The sequence below is a fragment of the Phocoena sinus genome, chromosome 9 (assembly GCF_008692025.1).
Source record: "Phocoena sinus isolate mPhoSin1 chromosome 9, mPhoSin1.pri, whole genome shotgun sequence".
Lineage (NCBI taxonomy): Eukaryota > Metazoa > Chordata > Mammalia > Artiodactyla > Phocoenidae > Phocoena > Phocoena sinus.
This window is the reverse complement of record NC_045771.1, coordinates 69325836-69353704: the sequence shown is the minus strand read 5'-3', so window position 1 is coordinate 69353704 and position 27869 is coordinate 69325836.

Below are 27869 nucleotides of genomic sequence, written 5' to 3'. Positions count from 1 at the left end.
TACCTTTCTTTCTTACAGCCCCTCCAATCAAGCTTTAGAACTCACCACTCTGCTGGAATTGCTCTTGTTTAATCACTGATGACCTCCATATTGCTAAATCCAAACCAGTTCCTGTTCATCATCTCATGTGGCCCATCAACAGAATTTGATAGTTGATCACTCCCTCCTCCTTGAAAGTTTCCCCATGTGGACTCCAGGATCCTACACTCTTCAGGTTTTCTTTTTTCTCACTGGCTGCTTCAGCTAAGACTCCTTTGAGGGTTTCTCTTAATCACCTGACCAGGAATCACTGGAGTGACTCAGGGCTGAGTCCTCAGACCCTTCTCTTCTCTCCCTACACTATTTTGGCAATCACATCTTTTACATGATTTCAAAAATCATTTCTCCACTGACAGCTCCCAGTTGGATATCTCCATCCTAGACCTCTTCTATAAACTCAAACATCTCTCTACTTAGATATGTAATAGGCCTCTCCAAGTCAGCAAGTTCCAAAATCGTGCTCTTACCATTCCTTTCAAGTCTGTTCTTCACAGAGTCTTATCCATATCAGTAAATGGCAACTCCACATTTCATTTTCCAAGGCCCAAATCTCTGGGGTCAATTTTTCTCCTTCTCTCCTAACCTGCTTTCAATCCATCACCAAGCACTGCTCACTGTACCTTTAAAATAAATCTATAATCCAAGCATTTTGCACTCCCTTCATTTCTATCAAGTTAGTCCAAGCCATCATCATTTTTTGAATGAATGATCATAACAAGCTTCTAGCTAGTATTCATTTCTGCCTTTGTCTCCCCAACAGTTTATTATCAATATAGCTGCCTTAAGAAGCATAAATTCAAATATGTCACTCTTCTATATAAACTCTCCAGTGGCTTCTCATCTCACTCACAGTAAGAGCTGAAGTCCTTATATTGATCTACATAATCTGGTCTTGGTTATGTCTCTGTGGTCAACTTTGCTGGTTGCTCCATTCTCGTGATATTAGCCACTCTGCTTTCCTCATACTCCATGAATAATCTGCCTTCAAAACTCCTGCAGTCGTTTTTCTCTACAGAACAATTTTCTACCATAAATGCACATGACTGGATTTCTGTCTGTTTCTACTGAAGTATAAATAGGCTGATTCTCAGTGAAGCATTTCCTGGCCACCATATTTAAAATTCCATTCCCTATTCCTCTTATTTCCTTTATTTTTCTCTATACAGTAACTCCCATCAATATCTAGCTTACTATATATTTTACTTGTTTATTTTATCTTATATCTCCTTTTAGTAAAGTATGGGTTTCATTCTGGTGTGTTAACTACCGTATTTCCAGGCACTCAGTAAATATTTGTTGAATGAATAAATGAGTGAATGAATACAACAGTGCTCATGTTTTTTTTTTAATTAATTAATTTATTTTTGGCTGTGTCGGGTCTTCATTGCTGCGTGGGTTTTCTCTAGTGGTGGCGAGCAGGGGCTACTCTTCGTTGTGGTGCACAGGCTTCTCATTGTGGTGGGGTCTCTTGTTGCGGATCACAGACTAGGCACGTGGGCTTCAGTAGCTGTGGCTCGCAGGCTCAGTAGTTGTGACGCATGGGCTTAGCTGCTTTGCAGCGTGTGGGATATTCCCGGATCAAGGCTCGAACCCATGTCCCCTGAATTGGTAGGCAGATTCTTAACCACTGCAGGAAGTCCCACTCATGATTATTAAATGACAAATTACTGAGATCTCAGGGAAATAATGACTCCAAGGGTGAAAAAGAGGGGGAAAAAGTATCAAATATTTACACTAAAATAGAAGACGCTTTACCTGAGAATTATGTTAGTACTATATTCAAAGAGCTAAGACATAAGGACAAATTGTGTAGTATACTTTCCTATATTTATAGCTACATAGCTCACATGAGACTCATTGATACGAACACTTGTCCTTCTTAAGAGTTTGATGGAATGTTAAGGTATAGTTCAATGCATCTTCTAATACTCAATAGTTCAACACCAATTTGTATAGAACAGAAAACCTACAAGCCTCCAGTAGCAATCACAGAAATGTAACAAGGTGACTTCGATCATCTCATTTAGTGATTTTCGTTAATTTTATGCTATTATTTTTTTTATGGTTTAAAACGGTAAACCTAAACATTTAGGGCCAAAATGGAGTACCATATGAAGTGGGGAAACCTTTCACCCATAGTGTAGATTTGCACTTGCATTTTATGTAGAACACTGGACAATTCCACTATCTCTCAAAAGGTCCTTTTCACTGTAATCAACTATTAGCACTTTATATGCTTGTGGGGTTTTAAACTACATCATTAACTAGTCTGTGCTTCCTCTCCCGCCAGTAACTATAGAGTTACTTCTGAAGATCGGATCTTTTTTTCTTTTTTTTTTTTTCAGTGAGTGAAAAGCAACCAGAGACAGCTTGAAGAATTCCAAATGCTGTCAAAAAAATAAAAAAAAACAGACTGAATTAGCTGAGGGAGGAGAAGGGAAGTGGAAAAGAGCAGTCACACAAGTTCATGGTCCTGGCTTTTTATCATGCCTACACTTGGGGCCACATCAGCGGCCTTGCTTTTGTGCCAGAAGCAGTGCAAGTCATAATTAGAATATGGAATATTGCAAAGAAAGGGAAAAAGGCCCCATCTGGGCAGCCACTTTAACTACAAGTCCAGAACCTGTTTTATAGCTGAGGCACAAAGACTGTATTAATACATGTGGTTAGTACCTTTTCTATACATACTGTAGATTCATTGTGTCTGCTTTTCCTAGGTGGAGCAAACACAGACATACAATATTTTGTTCTCTTTTTGCTGTTACACTTCCTTTCTCGCCAGATGCAGCAACCCCCTTCCTAAGCCATTCTGTCTGTACTGCTCTGTATGTTGACACCCATCAGCTTGCAAGTGAGTGGGGCTATCAGCGCTGGATATTTTCTCCTTCACTGTCACTGGTCTAATGACATCCTCTGGTTTATGCGCTTTTCTCTCCAACACCACCATAAGCTAGAATAACTCACTCAGTCTGGGTGTTAGGTACCTCTCCTATAATTCATGCCAAGTAAAGGAAATCCCTAGACTTAAGGACAAATAGTGCAGCATACGTACAGAGTACTCAGCAGTCTCCATGTGTAAACTTACCTTTAATAAAATGAAATAAAGCATTTAAATGTGCTTTTTTTTTTCAGATAAAGAAGTAATTAGGGATGAGAGATCTTAGTACAATAGGACCATTATTCTCAGTATCACCATGAGAGTGAGAGTTCTAAATACTTAGGTGGATTTCAGAGTCCAGAATGCTGTGGGAGCTTAATAAATGACTGTTATTATTTAAGTGTTGACTGAGTCTTAACGTTAATGGATACCTTTGGGAATATTCTTTAGACAACAATAATTTATCCAGTCTTGGTATCAGGGTTTGAGTAAATGTCTTTACTGCAGTATCAGCATGAAAATGCCATATACATTTTTGTATTTACAGAGGCCAGTGGGGCCCAGCATATAGTAGGTATTCCAAAATATGCTTTTTTTAAACATCTTTATTGGAGTATAATTGCTTTACAATGGTGTGTTAGTTTCTGCTTTATAACAAAGTGAATCGGCTATACATATACGTATATCCCCATATCTCCTCCCTCTTGCGTCTCCCTCCCACTCTGCTTATCCCACCCCTCTAGGTGGTCGCAAAGCACGAGCTGATCTCCCTGTACCATGCAGCTGCTTCCCACTAGCTATCTATTTTACATTTGGTAGTGTATATATGTCCATGCCACTCTCTCACTTTGTCACAGCTTACCCTTTCCCCTCCCCGTGTCCTCAAGTCCATTCTCTCAAACAGTTGAATTTAATTTCTTGGATTTTTATAGCCTCTTTGGGTTGTGTTTTGGCAGCTAAAGCCAATTGATAACTGTATTCTGGCTGCTGTAAAGATAAATGCTTAGGAGCAATGTTTTAGGATTTTGTACAGCAGTCCTTGTCTTTGGAACTTACTTCTCTTTAGAATTTTCCTTTGTTAGAATGAGAGAGGCCATTAGAATCAGAGAAGTCCAAATTTCAAGCCATACTGGTGTGGGTGAAATATCTCTAATGCATTTGTTTGGATTTTTGTCTTTTAGATTTAGTACATTATTTTCTTTGCAGCTAGTTTCAGTAACAGTAATTTTCCAACAGAGATGTTTGTTTAAACCTAGGTACTGTGTATTTTAAAGCTGGTATCATTCTCTTGGTACTGGTTAGTGAAGGGTAAAATGCAATGGAAACACTGAGCCTTAACCCACTTTCAAAATAATCACAGAGCATAGTAATTCTGCATCATCTAATGTGGAAATCATCATATAAGAGTAGCATAATTACACAAAAAAGGAGCCAACTAAAAACAAAAGAGAAGAAAAAGGTAGGATAAAACAATTAAGATTGAAATGAAGTTCCTTGAGAAATTCCTACAAAGTTGTGGGTAGAAAGATCTGTGAAAAAGATCACAAATTATGTCTGCTATGGGTTTGAATCTTTAAAATTCCTTTGTTTTCTTAATTTGGATTAGAACTTTGGTTGATTTGGGCCTAAGGGCTGATCTTACATTTCTAGAATCTCTACCTGATTACTTACCTCTTCCAGTCCTTTTCAAGTCAATTTTACTGGTTTTAAAGAGTATTTCTTAAAAACAGTTACCCATGTCATTCATGGATATTATTTTGTGCTTGCTAAGGAATTATTTTCTTATTATTGTTTCTTAGTTAATGTGTCAAAAGAGTCATGAGTTTTTTATGTGCTGGCGTGTGCTAAGCAAGCTCCTTCGTTTACATTAACAGATCGATAACTTAAAATAAATGGTATCAACACTTTTTTCTAAGGCTATTATGTTAAATACAAAAATAATAAATTAGAGAGGTGACTTCAGCAAGCTGGCAAAATAGGTGGTCCCCTGCTCCTATGCGCCCTCAGCAACAATAATTTGGCAGCCAGCCACAGACAAAAGTGCCTTTTTGGGAACTTTGGGACCCATGTAGGTGACTGTGAAACCCCAGTGGAGCCCAAGACCGAGGAGGGGTACTTTGAGAAGGTAGGCCCATGCCCAGGTGGCTGACTCACCAACCATGGTCCTGGATATAGACCCAGAAATAGCCCCATCCCCCTGTGGAATTGGCTATAGCCCCATTCGGCCTTGGTCCTGCCCCCAGGACCATCCCCCAAGGGACCCAGCAGGATTCACGCCCATAGGTGCCTTGGGTAACAAACCTGCTGACATTGGTCCTGGGTGTGGTCCTGTGTCTGACTCTAGCCCATCTTGACTGAGATCTGGAGGCAATTCTGCCCACCCAGGGACCAGGCAGGAGACACACCACCTGTTTCCCCCACATACCCCTCCTGAGGCAGGCCGGCCATGCTCAGCCTGACAGCAGATCCAGAAATGGCTATGTAACTCAGCCTCAGCCCCTCTCAGCTATGGTCTGACAGCAGTCCTTCCTGCTCAGACACTTGGTGGGAGAAACTTTCATCCTGGCCCCTGGAGGCAGGCCCACAGACCTCCATCCAATTGCAGGGCCTAAAGCAGCCCTGTGGTCCTGGCATAAAAACAAACACATAGACTGGTGGAAGAGAACAGACAGCCCAGAAATAAACCCATGCATATATGGTCAACTAATCTTTGACAAGGGTGCCAAGAATACACAACGGGGAAAGGATAGTCTCTTCAATAAATTGTGTTTGGAAAACTCAATATCCACATGCAAAAGAATGAAATTGGACTTTTATCTTATACCATACACAGAAATTGAACGTGAAATTTATTAAAAACTTAAAGTAAGACCTGAAACTGTAAAACTCTTACAAGAAAATGTAGGGGAAAGCTTTCGGCATTGGTCTTGGCAATGATTTTTTTGGATAGAACACCAAAAGCACAGGCAACAAATGCAAAAATAAGAAAGTAGGACTACATCAAACTAAAAAGTTCTGTATAGCAAAGGAAACAGTAAACAAAATGGAAAGACAACATATGCAATAGGAGAAAATATCTTCATTCCATGTATCTGATGAGGGGTTAATATCCAAAATATAAATAGAATTCGTACAACTCAAAAAACACAACATGATTTAAAAATGGGCAAAGGATAAAAAGGAACGAAATTGGGTCATTTATAGAGATGTGGATGGAACTAGAGACTGTCATACAGAGTGAAGTAAGTCAGAAAGAGAAAAACAAATATCGTACATTAACGCATATTTGTGGAATCTGGAAAAATGGTACAGATGAAATGGTTTGTAAGACAGAAATAGAGACACAGATGTAGAGAACAAACTTATGGACACCAAGGGGGAAGGGGGTGTGGAATGCGTTGGGAGATTGGGACTAACATATATACACTAATATGTATAAAGTAGATAAATAACGAGAACCTGCTGTATAGCACAGGGAACTTTGCTTCACTTTGCTGTACAACAGAAACTAACACAGCACTGTAAAACAACTATACCCCAATTAAAAAAAAAAGAAAATCACTGAGAGAGGACAGCAGGTGTCATTAGCAAATGTTACTATAGCTCCCCTGACTTGGTGAATAAAACATATTAAATATCTGGAAAAATAAATGGGCAAAGGACTGCGGACCTAAATAGAAATTTTTCTAAAGAAATACAAATGACCAACAGGTACATGAAAAGGTGCTCAACATCACTAATCGTGAGGGAATTGCAAACCAAAACCAAACTGAGCTATCACTTCATGCCCGTTAGAATGGCTGTTATCAAAAAGATTAGAGATAACCAGTGTTGGGGAGGGTATAGAGAAAAGGGAACTTCTTTTTTTACACTGTTGGTGGGAATGTAAATTGGTGCAGCCATTATGGAAAACAGTACAGAAGTTCCTAAAAAAACTAAAAATAGAAATATCACATGAACTAACAGCAATCTCACATCTGAGCATATATCTAAAAGAAATGAAATTGGTATCTCCAAAAGATATCTACCCACTCACGTTCATTGCAGCATGATTTACAATAGTCAAGATATGGCAATAACCTATGAGTCCATCAAGAGATAAATGCATAAACAAAATGTGGCGTGTGTGTGTGTATATATATATATACATACACACACACAATAGGATATTATTCAGCCATAAAACAGAAGGACATCCTGCCATCTGTGACAACATGGACATTATGCTAAGTGAAATAAGGCAGATAGAAATATAAATACTGCATAAGCTCACTTATATATGGAATCTAAAAAAGTTGAAATCATAAAACCGGAGTGGAAAGGTGGTTGCCAGGTGCTGGGGGGGAAGTGAGGAGAGTAGGTAAGAGGGTACAAATATCCATTAATGAGATGAATAAATCAACATGATGACTATAGTTAATAATACTGTATTACATACTTGAAATTTATTGATAGTAGATCTTACATATTCTCACCACACACACATACACTCACACTTGGTGCAAATATCACTTCTGATCTGAGATATTTAAGAGCCAGTGTGCCTCAAAAGCACCTATCTACAAAACAGAAACAGACTCATAGACATAGAGAAGAGACTTGTGGTTGCCAAGGGGGCGGGGGGAGGAAGAGGAATGGACTGGGAGTTTGGGGTTGGTAGATGCCAACCATTATATTTAGAATTATAAACAACAAGGTCCTAATGTATAGCACAGGGAACTATACTGAATATCCTGTGATAAACCATAATGGAAAAGAATATAAAAAAAGAATGTGTATATGTGTATAAACAACTGAGTCACTTTCAACAGTGTAAATGAACTATACTTCAATTAAAAAAAAAAAAAAAGAGCCAGTGTGCATCTTCCATCTCTTTCTGGCAGCAAATTTGGAGGCCATGTTTTGGCCTATATTCTTGAGTCACCATCTGGTGGAGATTTGCTCTAGAGAACTTCTTGCCCTCTTTAGACTTTTATGACATAAATAAAGCTTTATTATATGAAGTCACTGATACATCAAGGTGTTTGTTTTTTTTTCAATTATTGCAACATAGCCTAGCTATGCTGACTGATAAGAGCCCTTTATATTTATAATCACAAAAATAAAGCATTTATATATTAATCTTATTCCCTTCCCATCAGGTTTGAAGACGAATGTGTGGGACTTGTCTTTATATACCCTTCAATGCCTAGGCATAATCAATGCCTTATATATACAGAACTGAGCCTGAATACTCAAATGAATTAATGAAAAAAAGGAATTGAGGCTATTAAATTCATATATATGTGTGTGTGTGTGTATTTATATATATATATATATATAGTTGTTGTTTTGTCTTGTTTTAAAGTAGCAGAAGTATTCCCACAATCCACGTAGACTAGCTCTCTTTCAAATATCAGAAATGATAGTTCATATAGCAAAGTCTGTTGCTATGTAAAAATAACCTCACAAAACCTCATGGTTTTAGGATAGAACAAATACCCAGACCCTTAGAAATATACTGCCAATTCAAAATAGTTGAGTTAGAAAGTCCTATGAGAAATTGACCAGATTTGTTTTTCAGATATTATACTATTTTCTTGGCCTCTGATCTTGGGGAAGTGTTGGCACATGGCTCCAGTTCCTACTCTTCATATTTGCTTCCTGAATGGAGAAACCCTGGGCACTGTTTTCCTTTGTTGAGGTGGCCAATTATGTTGCCGGGTGGTGGTCACAGAACACTTTTATAGCTACTTGCTTCAATCTGGCCTGTTCTGCAAACCTTTGTTCCACTTGTGGTCAGTGAACCCAAACTCTGGAGAGGTTAGTTTCCCACCTAAAGGGCCCACCAGGCTGGGAGCTTTAACTGAGGATTGGTTTTTCCCTGTCAATTTCATCTTTTTCTATTTGCTTCTACCCTCCCCTGGTTCTCATTGAGTTGAACCCAACATGGTTTTCACTTAGTTAACTGTTATGTTGTTCTAGGTATTAATATCATTGTCAGTACAGTTGTGTGAACAACTTTTGTTGGTTATTCTGGGCTTCTCCTAGTAGGAAGACTATGTCTATAATAGCAATCAAATGCTTTGGAGGAAAAGCATTCATCCCATATTTTTCACTAGCCAATTCAATTGAAGAGAATTTCAAATTCCTATTTAAAATATTTACTATTTCTGAATTTTAAAAATTAGAACATGAATAAAAAGTATAAAAGGAAAATAAATTTAACCCATAACCCCATTACCCAGAAATAAACAGTTAAATTTTGATATATTTTACAGTCTTTTATTTTTTAGCATTTATTAATTATATACATATACCTAAACACATACGCACATATACCCAAACTTCTTCAAAATTGAAATTGCAACTCATAATTTTTAATTTAATGTCATATTACAAAAATTTTCAAAGTCTTCAATTACTGTTATATGCTATGATTTCTAATGACTAAAACAATCTTAGTCACTTGTACATGCAAACCATCCACTTTTTCATGCACATATGGAATTTTTCTCACTTTTTGCTATTATGAATACTTTCAGATTGACTGTCCTTATATATCTATTTGTACATGTATAATTATTTACATAAGATCATTTCCTAGAACTGGGTTTTCTGGGCAAAAATGCATATAAACTTTTATGTCTCTTGGTTTACTACTCAAGCTTTCTTTCCTACAAGGTTTTGGCAAAGTACATCATACCTTTCATAGCATGGATAATTATTGTTTTCAACCTTCATTAGACAGATTAAAATTAGACACCATTGTAGATCTAATTTGCCACTTTTTAAATAATATAGTCTTTGTATACTTATGTCTGAGATTCAGTACCTCCCTGTGATTATGATGTTTTTTCCTTCTCTTTTCACAATTTTCTTCTCCTCCAAATTGTTTTCTTTTACTGTATGTTTTGATCGCCTGTCTTTCACATTAGAGGCTTTCCTAAAATGCTTGGTAATCCTGGGTTCTTTACTATATTCAAGACTGAAGGACCTGAAAAGCTGATTATAAGCTCTGTGCCTGTGATGGGACCTGTTGCTCTTGAGACTGACAGTAAGATGATTTGACTTGGCCACGTGTTGTGGCTCTCTCCATGTCAGTGTCTTTAGTCCTCTTGTTTGGGGTGACTGTATTTCCCACTGACTCACTGAAGTCCTGTCCAGAAGTTTAGTCAAGTCTTGGCTGTAACACTGGTAAAAAGGCAAAGGGACTTGAGGAGGAAGTCTCATTATGCAGTTGGCAGGTGTACCCTTCATCTCCCCGGGTTTTTTTGTTTGTTTTTTGTCACAGCACACCTGCCCTCAACTTTTCCTTGTGTCCCTCAGTCAAGATATCCCCTCTGTCAAGTTTCCAGGGAGCTTTAGACAATGAATAGGGTGGGGTAGGGGCAGCTGGGCAGAGAGTGGGAGAGGAGATCTAGACAGACAACTGCTTCTCAAATAGCTCTCATCCACCATCCCTTTACTCAGCCATCACCCCCACTAACTGAGGTACATGTGGACATCAATTTCTGAGTCTTTTGAAGATTCTGTGGTGCAAATCAGGCAAAGGCCACTCATTCGTCTGTTTCCCAGGCTTCAAAATTCTGTCACTATTGTCTCTACTCCTACTTTATCCTTGTAGGTTTATGTCTTTTAAAATAATCCCTTTAGTGATATTACAATGGGGTTTCAAGATTCAGCACTTTTGGACGGCCCAAAGATAACTGTGAAGTTAAGCATTTCTCTTATAACAGAAAATAATAAATTATTTTTTATAATGTAAATGGAGAGTTTTATAATTTAACTCATTAACCTGCATGATCGTAAGCAATATGACTAGACCTACTTTTGTAATTGTTTTGTGTATCCTATTTATACTATCTTCCTATTTCTTTTCTTTTATCCTTTGCTTTCTCTTTCATTAAAAAAATCTATTTATGGTTTCTAGACAATTATTTTACCCTATATATTATTAAAAAAATCAAATGTCAACAAATCTTTTGATCTGTTTTTTGGTAATCTTTAAAAACAGAATGATTTTAATCTTACTTCCCCAATGTAAGTTAGTACAGCCATTTATGGAGGTTTCTCAGAAAACTAAAAATAAAATTACCATATGATCTAGCAATCCCACTCCTGGGCATATATCCCGACAAAACTCTAATCCAAAAAGATACATGCACCCCTATGTTCATAGCAGCACTAATTACAATAGCCAAGACATGGAAACAACCTTAATGTCCATCAACAGAGGAATAGATAAAGAAGATGTGGTACATATATATAATGGAATACTAGTCAGCCATAAAAAAGAACGAAATAATGCCATTTGCAGCAACATGGATGCAACTAGAGATTATCATACTAAGTGAAGTAGGTCAGAAAGACAAATACCATATGATATCACTTATGTGTGGAATCTAAAATATGACACAAATGAACTTATCTACAAAACAGAAACAGACTCATGAACATAAATAACAGACTGTGGTTGCCAAGGGGGAGGGGTTTGAAGGCACGTAGTAGGAGGCTGCAGGTAGCAGATATAACCTATTATATATGGAATGGATAAACAACAAGGTCCTACTGTATAGCATGGAGAACTATATTCAGTATCCTATGATAAACCATAATGGAAAAGAATATGAAAACAAAGAGGTACATATATGTATGACTGAATCACTTTGCTGTATAGCAGAAATTAACACAAAATTGTAAATCAACTATACTTCAATAAAAATAAATGATCTTACTTCCCCATCTTCAAAGGCACAATGTGTAAATGTGTATAGGCGACATGATGAAAGTTATCTTTGATTTATCATTCTTGTGTCAAATTCTTTTTTTTTGAGAACCTTTTCACCTTTTTAACATTTAGTTGTACTATCATTTTTTGAAACATTATTTGACTTAATTTTAATTGTTCTTCAAGCTTTCATGTGATTTCTTATTATATAATTTCTTACTACTCTAATTTCTCATTACTCTAATTCCTGAGCTTTTCTTTTGATTCATTTTTACATCAACTAATAGTCCTTCAAGCACCTTTTTTGGGAATGCTGTTAGATTTTCTGAATTTTGCAATTATGACACTATTTCTTTGGTGGGTCTACACAATGTTTTAGCTCAGTACAGAAATTAAGGCTAGTAATATTAACTGGAAAACTCTTGACATTGTTTCCTTTTAGTATTCAGTTATTGTAAATGTCACTTAGTACACAAGTTCGGGTTTGTAAATATAGAACTTTCTTTATTATCCATAATTCCTTTTGAATTCTGAATCTCAATCCCCATTCCTTAGGTCAAGTGGAAATCTTAGTCCTTTTTGAAATATTCATCTTAGACTTGTTCCATAGTTCCATGTACTTAAACATTGTATTTGGGGTAGGGGTAGGGGTAGAAGGCTTGTTGCATAGTTCCATATACTTAAACATTGTATTTGGGAGGGGGAGAGGGATGAAAGGGGGAGATGACAAATGTCTTGATTTATCTGAGACTGAGGGGATTCTGCTAAAACTGGGGAAGTCCTAGGTAACCTGGGACATGTGAGTCATCCTAGATTTAGACTCTAGTCTTTGGTTCCTATGGTTTGCTTTTGTGATGACTGCTGTAGAGGGCTGACAGGCCCTTTGAATTCAGCTACTCCTTGCTGCTTCCTGCATATGCTTGGCAGACAGGACCCTTTTGCTACCTATCTATCTATCTATCTATCTATCTATCTATCTATCTATCCATCCATCCATCCATCCATCCATCCAACAGCCTGTCAGCTCCACAGAGAAACTTCTGAAGAACAAGATGTGGTGTCCCCTGTCTGTGAACCTATCACCTTCTCTCTGTCTCTTCTTATTCACAGCCTAGTCAATCCTCCTTCTGTGTTCAGAAATTTATGCTCATGAAACCAAGAAAGATTTGGCTTCATAATAAAATCCTCTAGGCTCTCCTAAAAGCTTAAACACTGATAAAAATGTCTACAAAGACTTGTGGCTCATTCCTCTTTTCTGCCGTACGTCTATCCTGAAATGACTACATATAGAGCTGCTTACCTGCCTGACAGGGAAAGGAGAAAAGAAGTTAAAATCTCAACAAGGCATCCAGCTCCAAAGCTCTGGAGACAATGATTCCCTAACCAAATTGTATCCCCTACAAGAAACCTATTTATCCTCAAAATATTGGGATTTCTTTTAATTTTTACATATAATTTTAACAGAATATTTGAAGCCCTTTTGAGTTGCAGATTTAGATTTCTTGTCAACCCAGCAAAAATGGTCAATTATCAACCCAAAGATAGCTAATTAATCAGCTTATTAGGCTGATTTAGCTTATGTTCCAAAGCACAACAAGCCCATATAAGTGTGATCCCTGTTCTTTAGGATCCTTTGGTCTTAATAAATTCTTTTTATTTATTTGAATGCAAAGTGATGCTTTTTGTTCTTTCCAAACCATGTATACAATGAATATAAAAAATAAAATCAAAGTAATTTTTCTGTAATTGATAGTCATATACTCTTCTCTGCATGTTGTACAACCTTCCTGTACATATATATAATAACTCCAGACTATTCTCTACCTCAAGAAAAAGTCGAGGGAATAAGTAACCTGAAGTTAATGTGTATAAGATTTAAAGACATAGACTTTTTTCTTTCAACTTTCTTTAACAACAGAAAATCAGTCTCCTCCAAGTAGTGCCTGGAAAGGTTCCCTAGGCTGTATGCCTTTCCTCACAGATCTGCCTGTATGACTCCACTAGTGCCCACCAGGGGAAACAGCCCTGGTAAGAAAGAATAACAAATATCCTTGGCATAGTTGAGGCTGCCAGTCATGTAATGTTGCTTTTCCTCTTTATTACTTCATCTGGGAAGGTTGACAGGTATTGTTCAGATGAGGGATAGAATGTGAAAGTTTGTTATAGAAGACTTTATTTATGTTGCTTCTAACAACCAGAATCCTCACCATTCTCACAGAATTAATTGATCTCTGCCCCCAAGCACCAGGAATACTGTGACCAGTAAGAGTACTGACTTTTGACCATGAACATTCATTGCAGCTGTCAGCCCATGCAGTTTTCTGACAATATCTAACCTAACCATGTGTGTGCCATGACTTTATTTCTATTATTTTCAGTTTTGCAACTACATTCAATGTACATTTGTATGGGAGTTTACATCCATCAAGGCCTGCTAAGTATTGTTAACTTCTGATCATTCTGTGGGTTTCATGTTGGTATTATAGTATTCTGCAAATCACAATGGAAGATATGCATCTAGAAATTAACTAGCACACCTTGTTATTTTGCAACTGACCTGTATTTTTCCTCTTCGTTCCCCACCCCCCTTTTTTTGGCTTTGATTGGATCCATTAGCCTTTATCTATATTTATCTTAACAGATGTATGCACAGTTAATCAAATAAATTCAGCAATAAACCCAAGATGATTGTTAAAATGATTAAATAAACTTTGTCAGGCACGTTGTGGCTGTCTAGTCATTATACTCTATGCCTGAAGGTATTTATAAATGAATGCCTGCATCACAGCTAGTCAGTGGTCAGTGGCTCTTTTGGGAGAAACTTATTGAAGAAAAGCCTGTTTCATTTCATTTGTTTTTACTGGAGATTTTTTTTTTACCATGGCTTGTATTTGGTAGCCCCTTTTTGAATCCACGATTACAATGTTAATACTAAACTGGTCATTAAAAACATTTGGACACAGATACAGCTCACATCACTAAGCTTCTACAGTAGATCAATTCTCTATAAGAGATCTACAATAGGGATGTTGTTATTCTTTTTACTATTGGGAAAATAGACCCAATGGGGTTAAATAAATTGTCTAAAGTAATTTAACAATTAAGAGTCAAATATTCTGGCTCAAGTTTCATTGTCCTTTCACTGTACTACTGGCTCTCAGATTATTTTGATAATAATACATTAGGTATATGAAGTCCACTTAAACTTGCCATTTATACTTTCTTATTGGTGGAGGAAGAGCAATTATAATAAAAATAAAATGTCATAGCCTAAGCAAAATTTGTTCAGGGTGGTTTCAAAGCAGAATTTACTAGAAAGCAAGAAAAGCAACTGAAAAATACTGAATATGTCCAACTCAAGACTAAAACAAACAATGCCTTCTTGGACACTGAAAATTTTCCAGCCAATGTATATGAGTACCACTCAACAGCAGGTTTGCAACACTGGTGGATGTGGTCTGGGAGCCAGACTCCATTGTAGAAAAAACCCACAGTAAATAGGTGGAATGCATTAATTTTTATTTATAAATATTACATTTAGTATAAGGCACAATAATTCACTTTAAAATGTTATTCTAATTTATACATAAATATATACTTGTGTGGAGTTGACCATCATTTGATCATAAGAACATAAGAAAAAACTTGCATTTCAGGTAAATTTTCATCCATTGGGTAAAATCTTTCTGCCCAAAAGGAGATCATAGCCCACACCATGAAAGGTCACTGAAGTGTGATTTTTACAAAATTTTAAAATTATGTTCCTTGGAAGAAAAATATCTAGCCAACCTTATGCCAAGTCTGATCAAAACTTATGTTATGGGGGCGGGCAGAAAGCAGAAGCAAGAAGAACTGCAATCCTGCAGCCTGCAGAACGAAAACCACATTCACAGAAAGACAGACAAAACGAAAAGGCAGAGGACTATGTACCAGATGAAGGAACAAGATAAAACCCCAGAAAAACAACTAAATGAAGTGGAGATAGGCAACCTTCCAGAAAAAGAATTCAGAATAATGATAGTAAAGATGATCCAGGACCTTGGGAAAAGAATGGAGGCAAAGATCAAGAAGATGCAAGATACATTTAACAAGGACCTAGAAGAATTAAAGAACAAACACCTAGAAGAATTAAAGAACAAACACCTAGAAAAATTAAAGAACAAACACCTAGAAGAATTAAAGAACAAACAGAGATGAACAATACAGTAAATAAAATGAAAAATACACTAGAAGGAATCAATAGCAGAATAACTGAGGCAGAAGAATGGATAAGTGACCTGGAAGACAGAATGGTGGAGTTCACTGCCACAGAACAGAATAACGAAAAAAGAATGAACAGAAATGAAGAGACCTCTGGGACAACACTGAACTCACAAACATTCGCATTATAGGGGTCCCAGAAGGAGAAGAGAGAGAGAACCCAAGAAAATATTTGAAGCGATTATAGTGGAAAACTTCCCTAATATTGGAAAGGAAATAGCCACCCAAGTCCAGGAAGTGAAGAGAGTCCCAGGCAGTATAAACCCAAGGAGAAACATGCTGAGACACACAGTAATCAAACTGACAAAAATTAAAGACAAAGAAAAATTATTGAAAGCAGCAAGGGAAAAACGACAAATAACATAGAAGGGAACTCCTATAAGGTTAACAGCTGCTTTCTCAGCAGAAACTCTACAAGGCAGAAGGGAGTGGCACAATATATTTAAAGTGATGAAAGGGAAGAATCTATAACCAAGATTACTCTATTTGGCAAGGATCTCATTCAAATTCCACGGAGAACTCAAAAGCTTTACAGACAAGCAAAAGCTAAGAGAATTCAGCACCACAAAACCAGCTCTACAACAAATGCTAAAGGAAATTCTCTAGGCAGGAAACAAAAGAGAAGGAAAAGACCTGACCTACAATAACAAATCCAAAACACTTAAGGAAATGGTAATAGGAACATACATATTGATAATTACCTTAAATATGAATGGATTAAATGCTCCAACCAAAAGACAGAGGCTGGCTGAATGGATACAAAAACCAGACTTGTATATATGCTGTCTATGAGAGACCCAGTTCAGACCTAGGGACACATACAGACTGAAAGTGAGGGGATGGAAAAAGATATTCCATGCAAATGGAAATCAAAAGAAAGCTGGAGTAGCAATACTCATGTCAGATAAAATAGACTTTAAAATAAAGAATGTTACAAGAGACAAGGAAGGACACTACATATGATCAAGGGATGAATCCAAGAAGAAGACATAACAATTATAAATATATATGCACCCAACATAGGAACACCTCAATATATAAGGCAAATGCTAACAGCTATGAAAGAGAAAATAGACAGTAACACAATAATAGTGAGGGACTTTAACACCTCACTTACACCAATGGACAGATCATTCAGACAGAAAATTAATAAGGAAACAAAAGCTTTAAACGCCACAACAGACCAGATAGATTTAATTGATATTTATAGGACATTCCATCCAAAACCAGCAGCTTACACTTTCTTCTCCAGTGCACACAGAACATTCTCTAGGATAGATCACATCTTGGGTCACAAATCAAGCCTTGGTAAATTTAAGAAAACTGAAAACATATCAAGCATCTTTTCCGACCACAACGCTATGAGACTAGAAATCAATTACAGAGAAAAAAACATAAAAAACACAAACACATGGAGGCTAAACAATACATTACTAAATAACCAAGAGATCACTGAAGAAATCAAAGAGGAAATCAAAAAATACCTAGAAACAAATGACAACAAGAACACGATGATCCAAAACCTATGGGATGTAGCAAAAGCAGTTCTAAGAGGGAAGTTTATAGCAATACAATCCTACCTCAAGAAATAAGAGAAATCTCAAATAAACAATCTAACCTTACACCTAAAGGAACTAGAGAAAGAGGAACAAACAAAACCCAAAGTTAGTAGAAGGAAAGAAATCATAAAGATCAGAGCAGAAATAAATGAAATAGAAACAAAGAAAACAATAGAAAAGATCAATAAAACTAAAAGCTGGTTCTTTGAGAAGATACAGAAAATTGATAAACCTCTAGCCAGACTCATCAAGAAAAAGATGGAGAGGACTCAAATCAATAAAATTAGAAATGAAAAAGGAGAAGTTACAGTGGACACCACAGAAATACAAAGCATCCTAAGAAAATACCACAAGCAACTCTGTGGCAATAAAATGGACACCTGGAAGAAATGGACAAATTCCTAGAAAAGTATAAGCTCCCAAGACTGAACCAAAAAGAAACAGAAAATATGATCAAACCAATCACAAGTAATAATACTGAAACTGTGATTAAAAATCTTCCAACAAACAAAAGTCCAGGACCAGATGGCTTCACAGCTGAATTCTACCAAACATTTAGAGAACAGTTAATATCTATCCTTCTCAAACTCTTCCAAAAAATTGCAGAGGAAGGAACACTCCCAGAATCATTCTAGGAGGCCACCATCACCCTGATACCAAAACCAGACAAAGATACTACAAAAATGAAAATTACAGACCAATAGCACTGATGAATATAGTTGCAAAAATCCACAACAAAATACTAGCAAACAGAATCCAACAACACAATAAAAGGTCATACACCATGATCAGGTGGTATTTATCCCAGGGATGCAAGGATTCTTCAATGTACACAAATCAATCAATGTGATACACCATATTAACAAATTGAAGAATAAAAACCATATGATCATCTCAATAGACGCAGAAAAAGCTTTTGACAAAATTCAACACTGCTTTATGATAAAAACTCTCCAGAAAGTGGGCATGAGAGAACCTACCTCAACATAATAAAGGCCATATATGACAAACCCACAACAAACATCATTCTCAATGGTGAAAAACTGAAAGCATTCCCTCTAAGATCAGGAACAAGACAAGGATGCCCACTCTTGCCACTATTATTTGACAAAGTTTTTGAGGTCCTAGCCACGGCAATCAGAGAAGAAAAAGAACTAAAAGGAATCCAAATTGAAAAAGAAGTAAAACTGTCACTGTTTGCAGATGACATGATACTATACATAGAAAATCCTGAAGATGCTACCAGAAAATGACTAAAGCTCATCAATGAATTCGGTAAACTTACAGGATACAAAATTAATGCACAGAAATCTCTTGCATTCTTATACACTAACAATGAAAGATCAGAAAGAGAAATTAAGGAAACAATCCCATTCACCACTGCAATAAAAAGAATAAAATACCTAGGAATAAACCTACCTAAGGAAGTAAAAGTGCTGTACTCAGAAAACTGTAAGACACTGATGAAAGAAATCAAAGATGACACAAACAGATGGAGAGATATACCATATTCTTGGATTGGAAGCATCAATATTGTGAAAATGACTATACTATTGAAAGCAATCTACAGATTCAATACAATCCCTATCAAATTACCAATGGCTTTTTTTTTTTTTTTGCGGTACACGGGCCTCTCACTGCCGCAGCCTCTCCTGCCGTGAGGCACAGGCTCCGGACGCGCAGGCTCAGTGGCCATGGCCCATGGGCCCAGCCGCTCCGTGACATGTGGAATCCCCCCAGACCAGGGCACGAACCCGTGTCTCCTGCATCGGCAGGCAGACTCCCAACCACTGTGCTACCTGGGAAGCCCCCAATGGCATTTTTTACAGAACAAAAGACCCCGAATAGCCAAAGCAATCTTGAGGGAAATAAAACGAAGCTGGAGGAATCAGACTCCCTGACTTCAGACTACACTACAAAGTTACAGTAATCAAGACAATATGGTACTGGCACAGAAACAGAAATATAGATCAATGGAACGGGATAGAAAGCCCAGAGATAAACTCACGCACCTATGGTCAACTAATCTATGACAAAGAAGGCAAGGATATACAATGGAGAAAAGACAGTCTCTTCAATAAGTAGTGCTGGGAAAACTGGACAGCTACATGTAAAAGAATGAAATTAGAATGCTCCCTAACACCATACATAAAAATAAACTCAAAATGGATTAAAGACCTAAATGTAGGACTGGACACTATAAAACTCTTAGAGGAAAACATAGGAAGAACACTCTTTCACATAAATCATAGGAAGATCTTTTTTGACCCACCTCCTAGAGTAATGGAAATAAAAACAAAAATTAAAAAATGGGACCTAATGAAACTTCAAAGCTTTTGCAAAAGTAACTATAAATAAGATGAAAAGAAAATCCTCAGAATGGGAGAAAATATTTGCAGATGAATCAACAAAAGATTAATCTCCAAAATATAAGAACAGCTCATGCAGCTCAATATTAAAAAAACAAACAACCCAATCAAAAAATGTGCAGAAGACCTAAATAGACAAAGAAGACATACGGATGGCCGCGAGGCATATGAAAAGCTGCTCAACATCACTAATTATTAGAGAAATGCAAATCAAAACTACAATGAGGTATCACCTCACACCAGTCAGAATGGGCATCATCAGAAAATCTACAAACAACAAATTCTGGAGAGGGTGTGGAGAAAAGGGAACCCTCTTGCACTGTTGGTGGGAATGTAAATTGATACAGCCACTATGGAGAACAGTATGGAGGTTCCTTAAAACACTAAAAATAGAACTACCATATGACCCAGCAATCCCACTACTGGGCATATACCCTGAGAAAACTGGAATTCAAAAAGACACATGCACCCCAATGTTCACTGCAGCACTATTTACAATAGCCAGGTCATGGAAGCCACCTAAATGCCCATTGACAGACGAACGGATAAAGAAGATGTGGTACTATATATACAATGGAATATTAATCAGACATAATAAGTAACGAAATTGGGTCATTTGTAGAGACGTGGATGGGCTTAGAGACTGTCATACAGAGTGAAGTAAGTCAGAAGGAGAAAAAGAAATATCGTATATTAACGCAGATATGTGGAATCTAGAAAAATGGTACAGGTGAACCCATTTGCAAGGCAGAAACAGATACAGATGTAGAGAACAAATGTATGGACACCAAGGGGGGGATCTGGGGGGTTGTGGGATGAACTGGGAGATTGGGATTGACATATATACACTAATTTGTATAAAATAGATAACCAATAAGAAGCTGCTGTATAAAAAAATAAAATAAAATTCAAATCAAAAACAAAACCTTACATTATCACCAGATTAACTTGGTTTTATTGCAATTTTTATATTGGGATTTAGTAAAAGATATAAATAAATAATTAAAGAAGATTACAGTCAGCCCTCTGTATCGACAACTTCCACATCCATGGATTCAACCAAGTACGGATGGAAAATATTTAAAAAGAAAAAAAACCTCCACAAACTTGCAAAAGGCAAAACTGGAATTTGCTGTGTACTCTCAACTATCTACATAGCATTTACATTGTATTTACAACTATGTACATACTATTTACTTTGTTTTAGGTATTATAAATAATCTCGAGATAATTTAAAGTATACAGGAGGATGTGCATAGGTTATATGCAAATACTATGCCATTTTATATAAAGGACTTGAGCATTCTTGTATTTTGGTATCTGTGGGGAGGGTCTTGGAACCAATCCCCCACAGGTATCAATGGACCACTGTATATAAGAGAGCATGGAATCTAGTACTTCTAATACATTTTAATGTCACAATATGTAGAAAATCATAATCTTTAATCGGCACACTGGCATCATTTGGAAGTGATTTCAGGGGTGGGGTGGTCTATGTGAGACTTGATGAGAAACATCATATTTTATGTATTTTATTTATCAGTAATAATAAGTCTCAATTAATGTTTTCAGAAGTTTTAATGAACAACTTAAACTTGCTAAATAAACATAACTTCTTTTATATCAGTTTTGATGCTTGAAATAGCTCCATACAATAATTTCAATTGATAAAAATTTTAAATGGTTATAAAATGGATTTACATTTTGTTATCTCCTGTAACCATATCCATAACCCATTCACAGCCCATTAATAAGCCATGACAGTTTGGTTGTAAAACAGTGCATTACCCTATCTTCTCTGGCTTCAAATTGGCATTCTCTTCATACATTCTCTTCCCTCTAATACTTTGCAATTTAATAAAGATAAGATGGAAAGCAGACCATATAGAGTCTTAAGGGGAGTTTACAGATCCATTATAATCTTCAATGCAGCTCTTCAATCTCCTATATGTTTTTTTTTCTTTTCCATTTACATCACATTTTCCTCCATTTCTGGCTGTTATGAAATATTTACAACATTTATCGAGCATTTAGAATTAGTAAAGATTCATCCATCTCAGTACTTTCCATATAAACTAATTACCACAAATCTGTTTAAAATAGATGGCATTATTATTCTACTTATGTTGCATGGATGCTAAAGTATACTGTGTCCAAGTTTGCAGATCCAGGCAGTATGGCTCAGCATTTATTCTCTTAACCAGACTTTGATACTGCTGCTCTGGTACCTGAAGGGATGAGAAACTAGCTCACTGTAGAAATACCCCCAATTTTTTTTTCAGATAGCTCTTATGTTTATACCTATTTTTCTTCATGTTGAGCTAACATATGATTTCTAATAATTGCCAAAGCTAAGCTTTCCCTCTTAGCTAATGCAAAATGATGCCTTATTAAGGGCTGCTACAGGGCTGCCTTTGAAATATTTGGAGACAATTGTTCTCCAGTCTTAAAAGGAACCCTTCTTATTCATCTTGGAACGTCTGAGTCCTTTCCCTTCTCTAATGGTTACATAGGTATAAAAAGACCTCTTAAGCCTGTGAGACCATGACTTTTGCCTAAAGTTTCTGGTCTGCTTTGTCTATCACAGAGCGAGGACATAATAGCAACTCCTCCATTCAGATACCTAAACTTCCATTAATGAAAAATCAAATTAACATTTTTGGCAGCTTCATTATAATCTTATTATCAATTTTACGTGGGCAGGAAAGGAACAGCATACTTATTTAGAATCTTGTGCTCTACAGGGGTGATGTTTATTTTATCACTCCACAAGGAAGAGAATGATCATGGAATGTTATGGACTGGAGAGGTCCTCAATTCTGGGATCTGTCCTTTAACCACACTCTCTACGGAGGAACCTGCCCTTTCAAGTACTCCCTTGCCAACAGCCGTGACTTATGGCATCAATTGTGCAAATGAGAGAAATCATGTGGCCACAGTGGGAGGCAATCAGCCAAAACAAATTGGGGGAGAGATGAGAGACTGTGAGACTGAAGGCTCTTGTTTGAACTTGGAGGTGAACGAGAACTGCCTGGGACAAAACCAGTGCATGAGACAAATTAAGGAAATAAAATATTTAGAAATGTAGTCTTGGAATAATAGCAGACTTTGAGGTCTGGCTTTTAACCAGGGCCTAGAATTGGTGGTTCTTTGGTCTAAATAAAACATTCAGTCATTACAAACTGAACAAATATAGTGAGGTCATGTTCAGAAGGAGAGTTTGACTCATTCTTAAACTCCTAATTCCCTGAAACCAGTGTATACAATTTTCTAACAATGTAATTTGAATGATACTGAGGTGAGATTTTTAAATTTTCAAACCATTCTTAACAATTAAACTGAGGGAATCCATGAACAGTCTATAAAGAAAATGCCCATGTTGGGTCAGATAATCTAGAACTGTATTCCTGCAGTACTATTATTTAATATTTAATCTCTCTCTGCTTTAATTTCTTCCTTTGTAAATTGGGATTAATATATTTCTTTCGCAGAATTAAATGTGACATTTCACAGGAAAATCATTTTGAAGTATAACCTACTATTCAGATGTCAGCTATTACCATTAATACTTATGACATTATTCATATTTCTTGAAGAGTCTTTTCTATATATGAAGTTCCTCATTATTGAAAAGTTGGGAATTTCCAAAAAGTGCTCTTTAGAGATTGTTAGCCAACCACCAAACTCTTCATTCTCTTCTTCCATAGCAGTAGAATTGTAGTTGATTCAGTTCCTAGACATCCTTACAGATGTCCCAGTTTATGTGAGTGAAAGTGGTATGTGCCACTTCCAGGATAATTTCTTAAGACCAGGCAGAGCCTCCTGAGTTTTTCTTTTTACTTCCCATCAGTTCTAACTTGGACTTGGTGGTAACATATGAGAAAGACACCACAGAGGATGGTGAAGAAAAAATATGAATGAAAACCGGATCTCTGAATCACTCTGTGGACCAAAGCTGCCTGACACCCTCAAAGCCCCACCCTGTACTGTTTTGGATAGAGAACTGTAGTTTTTAAGTCACTGATTCTCTGGTGTCTGGCCGATAAAACAGCTTAGTCAATCTTAACTAATAAAAATTATATACATGATGTTTTGCAGTATTTCCATGCTTTCTCTATGATCACAGAAAACACACTGGGGAAAATTAGGAAATGTCCTAAATTATAAAAACTCAAATTGGCAACATGGAATAAATAGCACTGATAGCCTACTCCTGGTTAAAATGATCAATTAGTTAGATTTTTTAATACTGGGAAAATTTTATACTTATATACATTTATCAAAAACTAAGAAATTAACCTTGACACACTAGTATTAAAGTACGGGCCTTATTCAAATTTTACCATATTTAAAAAATTAATGTTAATTTTCTGTTCCAGATCCAATCCAGGATTCCACATTTCATTTAACTGTCATGCCTATGTGGTCTCCCCCAATGTGTGACAGTCTTCAGTCATTACTTGTGTTTTATGACCTTGACATGTTTGAAAAGTACTGGTTATTTGTAGAAAGCCCCTCAACTTGGGTTTGTCTAATGTTTTCTCATGATTAGATTGACACTGCGGATTAATGAGAAGACTATCACAGAAGTGCTGTGTCCTTCTCAATACATTGTATCAGGGGCTACATGAAGTCAGTACATATGACTAGAGATGGTAAACTTAACCACTTGGTCATGGAAGTGTCTGCTGAGATTTTTCATTCTAAACTTTTTTTTCTGTCGTAATTATTAAATACTATAGAGAAATACTGTGCAAATATCCTGTTTCAGCTTAAACTTTTATCCAACTCATTTTAGCATCCATCTTTGGATCTTGCCTGTGATAATTTTTACTCTAGTGTTCAAATGGTGGTTTTCTATTTTCTCTTAGTACTTTTGAATGTGTTAAGTGAAATTCTTCTGTAAGGAGAGTCACTGATTTTTCCCATTGAAATTTATGCGTTAATTTATTTATTTACATTATAATATACTTACAGATTTTTTTTTTTTTTTTTTTTTTTGCGGTACGCGGGTCTCTCACTGTTGTGGCCTCTCCCATTGCGGAGCACAGGCTCCGGACGCGCAGGCTCAGCGGCCTTGGCTCATGGGCCCAGCCGCTCAGCGGCATGTGGGATCCTCCCGGACGGGGGCATGAACTCGTGTCCCCTGCATCGGCAGGCGGACTCTCAACCACTGTGCCACCAGGGAATCCCATATTTCGGGGTTTTTAATCTCAAATACCATAGTAACTTATTCTGTTGTTCAAGCTATTCAAACTTTGTCCATTGGGAGATCCTTCAGTTTGGCTCCTGTGCCCTTCCATATGCCTACCTCCTTCCTTTTCTTTTTTTCTCCACACTCCTTTACTTCTGGCACTATATAATGTTCCAGGCTCATCTCATATTTTCCTGCCTCACACCTTGAGAAAACCATTCTCCCAGGAGCCCTGGTTCCTTTATTAGACAGTAGCATTTAGAAACCAATATCTGGGGACTTCCCTGGTGGTCCAGTGGTTAAGAATCTGCCTTCCAGTGCAGGGGATGTGGGTATGATCCCTGGTCAGGGAAGATCCCACATGCCACGGGGTAACTAAGCCCACGCACCACAACTACTGAGCCTGCACGCCCTAGAGCCCGTGCACAACTAGAGAGCCCATGCACCACAACTAGAGAGCCTGTATGCTCCAACCACTGAGCCTGTGCGCTGCAACCACTGAGCCCGCACGCTCTGGAGGTCGTGTGCCATGACTAGAGATGCTCACACACTGCAACTAGAGAGAAGCCCCCAACGAAGATCCCGCATGCCGCAACTAAGACCCGACTGAGCTAAATAAATTAATTAATTAGTTAATTAATTTAAAAAAAAGAAAGCGGTATCTGGGCATGCGGTGTGCTAATCTGCGAATAGGATGTCACTGATGCCAGCCCCATTCAGTAGATAAAGCTAAGAAATATGTGTGCGAACTCATACATGCACACATATCCATAGCTATTTTTCTATTTACCTGTGTGTATAGACCTATATTTTTTTAATAAGTCAATACTGGTACCATCCACACTAATCCAGCACTGCAGGATTCATTCTCACCTTTCCCCTTTCCTTATTACAACTTTGCTCTCTGCTAGAATGAGACTGGATTTTATTATCTATGTCTACTTACTTATTTGTTCAGTCCTAGTATACAAATAGAATAGTTTTAGACTTCTAACCCATGCCCCTGAGAGAAATTTACACACTAGAACACATTGTGTTAGCTCCTTTTGTCCCCACCCCCTCGAATGTGATTAAGTGATTTACATGTAAAACTGCTTCTCCTTCCTCCCCAACATCCCCTACCTGGCTGATTTATTCTTTAATTTACACTTAATAAAATTTTCTTTTTATTGTGTACGAGTCTATGGGTTTTAACAAATGCATAGAGTCATTTGTTCACCACAGCAATTCCGTACACAACAGTTCTATCACTCAACATTCCCCCCAAGCTAGACACTCCCCAACTGCTGGCAACTAGTGACTTGTCTTTCACCATGTAGTTTTACCTTTTGCATTGCCATATAAAAGAAATCATATAATATGTGGCCTTTGGGGACTGGCTTCTTTCACTTAGCAAAATATATACAAGATTCATCCATGTTGTTGTGTGGATCAATAGTTTGCTTCTTTTTATGGCTAATACTTCATTGCAGGTATATGCATACTGCAGTTTGCTTATACCTTCAGCAGTTAAAGGTCATGTAGCTGTTTCCAATTCTTAGCAATAATGGACAAAGCTAATATAAATACTCATGTCTTTGTGTGAATATACCTTTTTATTTATTCTAGGTAGATATCTAGGAGTAGGATTGCTTGGTCATACAATAGGTGTATGTTGAATTTTATTAAAAAACTGCCAAATTCTTTTCCAGTTTGGAAATGGCTGAGACATATTTCACTCCTACCAGCAACGGATGTGAGTTTCAGCTGCTCAGCAAGCTCACCACTATTTGGTATTGCTAGTTGTCGGATTTTACACATTCTAATCGATGTGTTATGATGTCTCTCATTGTGGTTTTAATTGGCATTTCCCTAAAGATTAACGATCTTGAACATCTTTTCATATGCTTATTAGCCCTTCTTACATTTTCTTTTGTGAAATGTTTGTTCAAATCTTTTGCCTATTTAAAAAACTGGGCTATTCGCTTTTTGTTAATTGTTGAATATTTAGAGTTAAAAAAATTTTTTTGATATGATAGCTTTATCACATATGTACTTTGCACAGGTTTTTTTTCCCCCACTGTATTTTGTCCTTTCATTCTCTTAACTGGTTATTCTGCAGGGAGAAATTTTAATTTTAATGAAGTTCAATTTATCCATTTTTACTTTCATGCATTGTGTTTTGGTGTCTGAGTCATCAAACTCGGGTCACAAACCTCTTTGTCCCAAGTTCATACATATTTTCTTCTATGTTTTCATCTAGAAATTTTACAGATTTACTGTTTTTTGTTTTTTAGATTTACTTTTTATATTTAGGTCCATGGTCCATTTCCAGATGATTTCGTATAAGGTTTGAAATTTAGGTGAGTTTTTATTATTCTGCATATGAATGAAGGAATTTGACTTAAAGTTCCATGAAATTCCAGAAATGAAAGATAAAAACTAGCTACTAAGATGCTATCAGTTACAAGTGACAATTTACCTCTCTATTATCTTCTGACTACCATACCACCCCACTCCCCCAAAAAACTTAAAGACAAAGGGTATTTGTTGCCTCATATAACTGTAGACTGCAGAGACTCGTGGCTTTGGTGTAGCTGAATCCATGCCTTAAATAATGTCATAACTAGTCTCTGTATCACTTTTTATCCCTCCATACTATTCTCTTTCCCAAGGACTCTTCCACATTACTGTGCCGAAAATATCTGTGTCAACTTTAAATCCAGTAAAACTTTCTCTTTCCTAATAGTTCCAAATAAAGTTCTATATTTGAGTTTTATTAGACTGGCTTGAGTGATACACCTATCCTTGAACAAGCTGCTGTGTCAATGTCATGTAAATGATCTGACAAACTCGGGTTACAAGCCCTGTCCTGAATCTA